The following is a 9,828-nucleotide window of genomic DNA, read 5'->3' as shown; positions in this document are numbered from 1 at the left end:
TTTCATAATATGTCAGAGCCAAAGACTTTCAAGGTCATGTCTCCAGCTCAGACCACTTCCTCTGAGCTCCAAACATGAGAATCATTAGCTACAGCCTGACATCACTCTTTCCACTCTGATCCAGTCCCTGCCTAACAGCTATCTTTAAAAAAAAAAAAAAAAATCTATCTTTTAAAACTCAAGATCTAATCATATTGAACCTGAGGCCATTATGCTAAGTGAAATAAGCCAATCACAAAAGGAGAAATGCTGATTAATTCCACTTATATAAGGTACTTAGAATAGGCAAATTCATAGAGACAGAAAGTAGAATGGTGGTTGCCAGGGGGCAGAGAGGAGGAGGAATGGGAAGTTATTCCTAAAGGATATAGAGTTTCAGTTTTACAAGATGAAGAGAGTTCTGGAAATGGATAGTGGATAATGGTCGCACAACATTATGGATGTTTTTAGTACCACTGAAATGCACACTTAAAAATGGTTAAGATGGTAAATTTTATGTGTATTTTCTGACAATAAAAAAAAATTGGAAGAAAGAATCTAGTCATATCACTTCCTAGGTTAACATCCTTCAATGGCTTCCACTGTTCTAAGAACGCGACCAAAACCTTGAGCACAGCTTACACAGCAGTGCACACTTGGTTCCATGCTTACCTCTTCAGTCTCATTCAGGCCCAGCTCTCCCACTTGCCTCTCTCCCTCTTGATCTCCAGCTTCACCACCATGGGCCCCGCCCGGTGCCTCAGGGCCTTTGCACATGCCATTCCTTCGGCCTGAAATGCTCTTTCCGTATCCCTCCCACCTTTACTTAGATAACTTTCACATCTTCCTCAAAGACCCTCCCCATGATTTCTCAGACAAGAGTTTGTTTTCCCACCAACCTCTCCCAGAAGCCTGGGCTCTATTCTTTCACTTCATCTTGCCACTGGTTTTATTATATGCTTGTGTGTTTATTTGGTTAACATTGGTCTTCCCTGCTCCAGGAGATCATGGGTGGTGTCTGTCTGTCTCGTACTCCACTGCAGCTACAGTGTCTGGCACAGGGCTTCCTACAAAGTGACAAATTAATGGATAAATGAGGGAAAGCACAGCAGTTGCTGTTGGTTCCTACCCACATCCCCTTAGCTCTCTCCATTCCCTTGTGTAGTGCAAGCTTCCTAAGCCAGGTGCTTGGGATTCTCCACCTGAAGGCTTTTTCAGGAATGTTCAGTCCACAGGTGTGGGGCAAAAGGATGTGCTGATACTCTTGGCCACAGCTCCTGCCCAAACGGATGGGGATTGAAAGATAAAAGCCTCCGCTCCTACCCCACTAGGTAGGATGACTTCGAGGAGGAGTCCAGAGTCTCCAGAGTTCCCCACTGGACTAAGCCACCATTTGCCTCAGTGGTGGCATTAATACACCCTGTATTGGTTTCCTTCTCTTCCTTGTCTCACTTCTTATTCCTTGACTGGACTTCCTGGTGCCCCCGCTCAAACACAATTTAACAGAATGATCCAAGAAATGGAAGTCACAGAAGGGAGAGAGAGCTCCGTATAGGTGGGGGTGATTTGGACAGTTTTTATGCAGCATCTAGTATGTGAATTGGGCTTTGAAAGCCTGGAATGGGAGAAGGGACATGGAGGAAGGTCTATGTGCAAAGCTTCCAGGGAGAGGTGTAGTAAAATGAGCAGCCTGTATTGGATTTCGTTCCCTGCCGCAGGGAAGGAATGGCTTTTCTGCTATCACAAGCTGTCTTTGGTTGTTTTAAGAATTCTCCTCCCTCATCTTCAGGAATCTTCCTTTTCTGAACTGGTGAATTTTAATGTGCCAGTGAGATCATTTGCTCTTTAGGTCACATTGCCAAATAAGCCTTCTTGCTATTTTTGCTTTTACAAAATGTCTCTTTCGCAATAGAGGATCAAGTAGTTGACGGAAGAACAAAATATAGGACAGAGCAAATTAAGAGCCTGGTCTCCAGCCCTCAAAGTCGGGCCAAGGGCTGGAAATTTCCCCTGTGAACTGAGGGGTGGGGGTGATGACAATCTGATTAGAGTAGGACAAACAGAGGGTTTATTCCCCCCTATCTTCCCCCATTCCCACCCCAGAGTCACTTTATGTCTGTCATTTAGATGATTGCCCCAATCTAGCTTGGCTATGAACCCAGTAGATTCAATCAGACTAGAAGAGTTTTTTAAAAAACAAAGGAGGAAAGCCAGCAGGCCTGCAACCTTCTCTTTGATGGCTGTAACTCAGCCTAAATGCCCAAATGTACATTGTAGACCCCCCCAAACTACCCTGAGTGATGTGTTGCCCAATGAAGTAAATTGTTGGAGGGGGGCGTCCCCAGGTAAAACTAGAGGCCTGAGGCTCCCTCTCGATGTGGTGGGAGACTTGCAGCAGCGGGCAAGGCCGTTCCACGTGGCATCTGGTTGAAAGTTGACTCCCCTGTAGCTGGACTCACAGACTCACCACTGCCCTAATCCACAGATGTTTTCTTGATAGAATTTGTCTATGGTGCACAGAATATTTTTAGGTTGGTTATTAAGAAAATAATGCTGAGTCTAAGTGGGGAACACAACAAGCAAGCGGTCACGGCTATCTTCCAAGCTTTCCAGGGCAGCGTCCAAGGCAGGGACATTATCTGTCTTCTTGTTCTCAGGGTTTTCACCTGGATATAATGTATTTGTCAATCCTTCTGCCTCTGGCCAATGGACCACAAGTTTGTGAGGGCTGATGGAAATCTGATGGAAATCCACAATGGAAACGAAACCAGGGACTGCAGATGACTCTGGAGTCTTGGGAAGGGCTGACTTGGGCAGAGGTCTCAACAGGTGGAGTTGATGCAAAGAGAAGCTGGTCATTTTAGCGGCATGAAAAGACATTCAGGGTTACCTGAAATGGACCACAGGGAGAAAAAAATTAAAGATCAACACTTTCATTGATGGGTCCTCTCCCTCTCCCCTCTTCCTTCCTCCCTCTCTTACTCTCTCTCTTTGTGCGTATGTATCTCTCTCTCTCCTTAAGCACCTTGTGTGGGAAATCCTCCCTGACCCTGAAGGGCCTGCTGGAAAGGTCCCTCCCTACCGCCGACTGGCTGGTCGTTATTCATAATATACCTGTTTCCCCGAAAATAAGACAGGGTCTTATATTTATTTTTTCTCAAGAAGACACCCTGGGGCTTATTTTCAGGGGATGTGTTATTTTTTTTAATTACGGTACGACAATCTACATTTATTCGAATATAGTTAAGTCGTCTTCTTCTGGGACATCATCATAACTCTCCAAACCCCGAATCCCATCCTGAATTTCTTGCGACTCTATTTCCTTTAGAACCACTGGCCCCAATCTCTCATGTCGAGCAATAGAGCTCTCATGGGGCAGATGAGAAGGGCTGCTCGTTGTCTTTACCGCTCCGAGACGAAATGCATGGGTTGTGTAGATACGCTGCGTAGCCACATCCATCACTAGGTCTTATTTTTGGGGTAGGGCTTATGTTGCGCACATGCTTAGAAATCCTGCTAGGGCTTATTTTATGGGTAGGTCTTATTTTCGGGGAAACACAGTAGAATGAACTCTCACTTATGATAGACATTGTGCCAATGGCTTCACAGGCTTATTCTGTTTGATTTTACACTGCCATATAGTAAGACAGAGAAAGAAATGTCTTAAACCTGGCAATAGATTTTCTTCTATGAAAGGAACTGTCCTTTAAAAGCAAGAGGCGCTTGGTGAGGGTAGCAGATACCACAGCCTGGCTCACCGAGCACTCACTCCTGCCCCTCCTCACCCTGCAGGCGGAGACCTACAACCTGCATCTCCCATACCCTTGCTGCTAGACGTCCACCTGAGACCCAGGCTTCGCCAAGGGGATGGACCCTACAGCTTGGAAGAAGGAAGGGAACTCCGTCAGATGGTGCTGTTTCCATACAAATCTCCAACAATGCCCTTCCAGGGGCGCTTCCAGGATTTCAGTGAGGAGGAGCAGTTAGTTAGCAGGAGCCACCAGGGCCCTGCAGAGCCTTTGCCTCTGAGCTAACAAGTCGGTGCTGCATCTTTACAGCCCACAGGCAGGGGCCGGAAACGCAGGAAACGCACAGGCCTGGGTTTCCGGAGGACTGAGCAGCCCCCACTCATGAAATGCCAACTTGGCGTGGCCAGCTGCCCCTCTGAGTATGGAGGGAGGCGGCTGCTGTCAACAGGGTAACTGTGATGGCCTCAAAGGGTCTGGGAATCCATCTTAAGGCAGCTGATCTCCAATAAGCAGACCCAGGAAATCCCTGTCACCACAGTCCCTACGCCTCCCCGGGTCTTGGCTTCCTCCCCTGAGGATGAAGGGTGGACTCGTGTCTCCAAGAGCTTTGAGTGTTAACAGCCACTTACTGCGCAGCGCCCCACCTCCTTCCTCTATGGGGGAAGTATTACTAGAAGAGGAAGATAGTTCTTTCCAGACCCTCAAGCAACGCTCTTCAGTCTCTAGGTCAGCCTGTGATCTGACTCCCGTGGCGTGATTGCTCCGAGGGGCTGCGAGCTGCAGCTGAAGGGGAAACATTTATGTTCCTCTCCCTCCTTTTGTGCTTTGTCTCAGAGAAGGGAGCCTCCACTTACGCTTCCGCTCCCTGTCTCTTCCCAGCTCGCAGGAAGCTGTGTACCAGGACAGGAGAGTAGAAGGGTCAGGTGAGTGTGCATCCCTGAAAGCTCTCTTAGAGCCTTCAAAGGGTTCGGGGCTATTCCTCATCAGTAAGTGAAGTCCTAATTGTTCTAAGCTACTTCAGGCAGGCCTCCGCTGCTCACAGCTCAATGCGGTCCCTCGCTGCTCGCAACGACTTAGGGTCTCACCCGCAGTGTACGATCGCGCCTTTCCCTGCGTACTCTAGCCAGTGGTAGGCCTTCTCATGCACCCCACTTCTGACCATTACGTTTCCAGAAGTGCAAGATGCGGGGCTGGAGAAAGTGAAGTAAGTTACTGAGTCAGAGATTTCAGAAGCTGCCATGTTCAGGGTGGCCGCCTCTGTTTGAATAAGTTGAACCACTAAAGAGATACAAGCAAGTGACTCAGGACAGTCCTGCAGGGTATGTGGAGGCCAGTTCGTGGGGTTTGCAGTCATCTCTTTCCCAGGTGTGTATACCAATGCACTTTTCTTCAGTGTAACTCTGAGTGTTCGCCACTAGAGGATGTGTCTGCCTTCCCCTGTCACATTCAGAATAACATTTTCTGCAAGACTACATAGGCCAGACAATTCTAATAGCAGACAACAGCAGGAGCAAAAGGAGGCCAGTGTTGAAGATGAGGAGATGAAAGATGGGATGATTGGAATTATGCAAATTGCACATGTCTACAACTTAACTTTATTAAAGGCACTGCAATTGGTTAAGCTTCCATTTGTGGCTTTTATAATTATCCTCCTCCCAGATAGCCTTTCATTATCTATGCAAGTAGGTGCATAGCAGGGGCCTTCCCAGTGCCCTGATTCCACCCCCTGCCCTGCAGGGTGGTGAGTGCTCACCGTGGGAGGGCAAGTGGAGTGTCGCAGTGGCAAATAGACTTGATAAGCTCAAAAGCTAGCAAAACTGCTACCAAGCCATCCATGAGCTGGCCAAATACAACCTTGAATTAAAAACACATGGTAGGAAAGAATTATAAAAATTATATTCTCTCAGAAGTGATTATTATGTTTTCAAAAGCACTGCTTTTAAAACCCTTCGAAACCTCATTCGGGGCCATATCTGGGGAGAGCAGTCCTGGCTGCATGGCTGGAAAAGAGCTCTCATGCCCTGCCTCTTCTCTCGAGCCAGCTTTCTTGGGCTTTGCTTTGGCCTCATTTTTCTGATGTGGGCACAGATTTCATTGGGATTCTCTGGCTTCCTGTCTCTCCATTTGCTTTGAGTCTGAGGATTCCTTTTAAAGACCCAAATAGATGCATGGGTTTCAAGCTGAGTACAGTTATAACATGTTGTTAGAGTTTCTTCATTAATTTAACAGACAAGTATGTTTTTTATCTTATATTTTTTGAATTGGCTAATACATATAGGACCACCCTGCACCAGAACAGTAGAAGCAAGATGGGAAGAGGATGAGAGGGAAAGATGGACATTTACAGAACTCTGCGGTGGGTGGGGAGGGAGAGGAGCAGACGGGGGGCAGAGTGGCATGGGGGGGGATGGGAAGGGAGAAATGGCAGGCCACAGCGGCTACTGTGGAGTCCCCTGAAGCTGGGTTCCATCTCTGTGCCTCCATTTGCTAGCTACGTGGCCTTGAGCAAGAGAGATAATGACTTTTAGCCTCAGTTTCCTCATCTGTAAACTGTGGACAAAAACAATCTACTGCATAAAGTTATAGTGAGGATTAAATGAGATAATTTTTATATACAGCCAAGCAATAATAGGCACCGAGCGGATGGTATGTCGTATTATCATTGTGGTAGGCAGCCTACAGGGAGGTCTGCTATGATCCTTGCCTCTTGGTATTCATGCCCTGGCATGGTCACCTCCCACAGTGAATCAGTGCTGACCAATGTGACCAACAGAAGATCGCAGGAGTGACAGCGTGTGAGGCTCTGAGGCTTCTCCAGAGTGGTCAGAAAAGGGATAGCAGCTTCTGTTTTGTTCTCTTGGGTCACTTGCTCTGGAGGGAATGAGCCATCTCGCCGTGAGGACACTCCAGCAGTGGCACAGAGAGGCCTACATATGAGAGGTGCAAACTCTCTGGCCCTTGGAGCTCGCCATGCTGGAGGCAGGTCCCCAGGCTCACTCACGAAGCCTTCCGTTGACTGTAGCCTCAAGTGACCCAAGAGACCAAAAGTTCACTGCAACTTTCTGAGAAACCCTGAGCTAGAACCAATCAGCCAAGGCACTTCCAGATTCCTGACTCGAAGAAACTGTGAGATGTAACAAATGATTACTGCTGTTTTATGCCACTAAGCTTTGGGGTGATTTGTTTTACAGCAATAGACAACAATACAGGAGAATGATGTTAATCATCTAATGCTACATAACCGTATTCTAAAACTTACTGGCTTAAAAAATAACAAAAATCATTTAATATTTATTGTGGTTTCTGTGGGTCAAAAATTTAGATAAGGCAGAACAGGGGCAGCTTAGCTTTGCCATATGACATCCTGAGTATCAGCTGAGGTGGCTGGAATCATCTGAGGGCTCATTCGCCCACTCATCTGGCAATCGATACCGGGTGTCAGCTGAAGGCCTAGCGGGGCTGTTGCCTGGCCCGCCCATTCTTATGGACCGAATGATGTTCCCCCAAATTCATATGTGGAAGCTCTTCAGTACCTCAGAATGCGACTGTGTTTGGAGACAGGGCCTTTAAGAGACAATTGAGTTAAAATGAGGTGATTAGGTTTAAGATTAGGCCCTGATCCAATCCAACTAATATCCTTATGAGAAGAGGAGATCAGGACACGTAAGAGACACCAAGGACATGCGTGAGCAGAGAAAAGGCCAGGAGAGGACACCGTGAGAAGGCAGCCATCTACAAGCCATGCCGAGAGGCCTCAGAAGAAACCAGACCACCAGCACCTTGATCTTTGATTTCCAGTCTTTAGAACTGTGAGAAATAAATCTTTGTTGTTTAAACCACCCAGTCTGTGGTTTTCTGTTATGGCAGTCCTGGCAAACGAATACACTCCATTCATGTCCTTTCTATGTATGGTCTGAGCTTCCTCACAACATGGTGGGTCTGGGTCAAAGGCAGCGAGAGACAGACACCATGCCATCGTTACAACCTGGTTTCAGAAGTCAACGTAGCATTACTTCTGACATATTCTATTTATTAGGAGTGAGTCACTAAGTTATGCCCATATATAAGGGAAAGGGAACTAGACTCCACCTTCTGAAAGAAAAATAGTAAAATAATTTGCAGACATACTTAAAAATCATCCCAGTCTTTACCATCACCATCATGTTCATCATGTAGATTTTAAGATGCTGGCAGGCCAGCCAGGTAGAGATATGCCCCAGGCAACTTGGGTTGGGAACGTGGATCTGGAACTTAAGACTGTAGATGTAGATTTGGAAGGCATCCACATAGAGAAACATAAAGGAATGTGACCCCAGAGAAAGGGAGAGGACTCAGCCTTGAGGAATGCCCAGCTCAGCATGGTGCTGCATAAATACTGATTTACTAAAACCATTGGGCAAAACCTTGGATATTTAATAGAAAGGAAAGAACTAGTTTTTTTCCAGTCTATTAAAGCTTCCTACCAGAAAATACAGCACTATCTAATGCTCCACAGCCAGATTAGTTTTCAAAACATGATGGACTCCTAAGACGAAACATGATCATGTCTGCAAACTGGGTCCCAGGAGACCTATAGGACGTGTCCTGTAGGATCCTAACCAGGAGACTTGGCTTTGGCCAGAACCCAGTCCCCGTCCCCTCCAGTACGGGGCTGCTCTCTTGGGCTGCCAGGTGCCTCTTGCCATCAGCAGAACATGACTGGCTTTCCTGTAGAGAACCACAAACTCAAACATATGAGATTTTTAAAATCTAGAAGCTTTTAAAATAATTTATATTTAAAATCATAAAACAATAATGTCCATTTCAGAAATAAATACATACAGGCAACCAGCAAAATGACAATAAAAACCACCTGTAATCTTACCTCATTGTGTGATCCATTACTGAGCTCTTTTTTTTTTTTTTTTTTGAGACAGAGTCTCACTTTGTTGTCCAGGCTAGAGTGAGTGCCGTGGCGTCAGCCTAGCTCACAGCAACCTCAAACTCCTGGGCTCGAGCGATCCTTCTGCCTCAGCCTCCCGAGTAGCTGGGACTACAGGCATGAGCCACCATGCCCGGCTAATTTTTTTATATATATATCAGTTGGCCAATTAATTTCTTTCTATTTATAGTAGAGACGGGGTCTCGCTCTTGCTCAGGCTGGTTTTGAACTCCTGACCTTGAGCAATCCGCCCGCCTCGGCCTCCCAAGAGCTAGGATTACAGGCGTGAGCCACCGCGCCCGGCCTCATTACTGAGCTCTTTTGTGTGCATAGATATATTCTTCTTTAAAAGGGATCATATTGAATGGTGCTTTTTTTCACTAAATATTATATAGCGTGAAGTATCTTCCCCAGCTTTAAATAAATATTATTTTGCAACATCCTTTGATGATTTCTGAGATGATCCATGAGTTTATTTAATCAAGCTGGTATAATTGAGGAATTTGGCAGTTTCCAGGTTTTTGTTTGTTTGCCCTTTTTCTTTTTTTACTTTCTATCTTGAAATAATTATAGATTCATGATTAGTTGCAAAGACAGTACAGAGAGGTTCCATGGAAACTCTTCATCCATTTTCCCCCAATGGTTACATATTACATAGTTATAGCACAATATCAAAATGAGGAATGTGACTCTGATCAAAAATATCTGTGTATAGTTCTACATCATTTTATCACATGTGTAGATTGTGTAACCACTACCACAATTTAGACAAATGTCATTCCTTTTGTGTTGCCGTAAAGGAATCCCTGAGGCTGGGTGATTTAAAGAAAAGATGTTTATTTGGCTCATGGTCCTGCAGGCTGTACAGAAGCATGGAGCAGCATCTGTATCTGGTGAGGCAAGAGCAGGCAGAGACCGAGAGAGAGGGAGGGAGGAAGGGGGAGACAGAAAGAGTGAGAGAGAGAGAGAGAGGAGGGAGGGAGATGGCAAGGTTCTTTTTAACAATCAGTTCTTGATCCTGCATAAATTTACCAATGTACTGCCTTAATGCTTAGGCAGTTATCATTTAAAATAATTAAAAATTAAAGACAGGGTTTTCCCAATTTGATAGAAATATTGTCTCATAACTCTGTGAAGGTGGAGGTAATCATAGTGCACCCCTAAATGACTTAAATTCTC

The sequence above is a fragment of the Microcebus murinus genome, chromosome 1 (assembly GCF_040939455.1).
Source record: "Microcebus murinus isolate Inina chromosome 1, M.murinus_Inina_mat1.0, whole genome shotgun sequence".
Taxonomy (NCBI): domain Eukaryota; kingdom Metazoa; phylum Chordata; class Mammalia; order Primates; family Cheirogaleidae; genus Microcebus; species Microcebus murinus.
The sequence above is the reverse complement of the archived record's forward strand: the minus strand, read 5'-3'. Positions refer to the sequence as shown.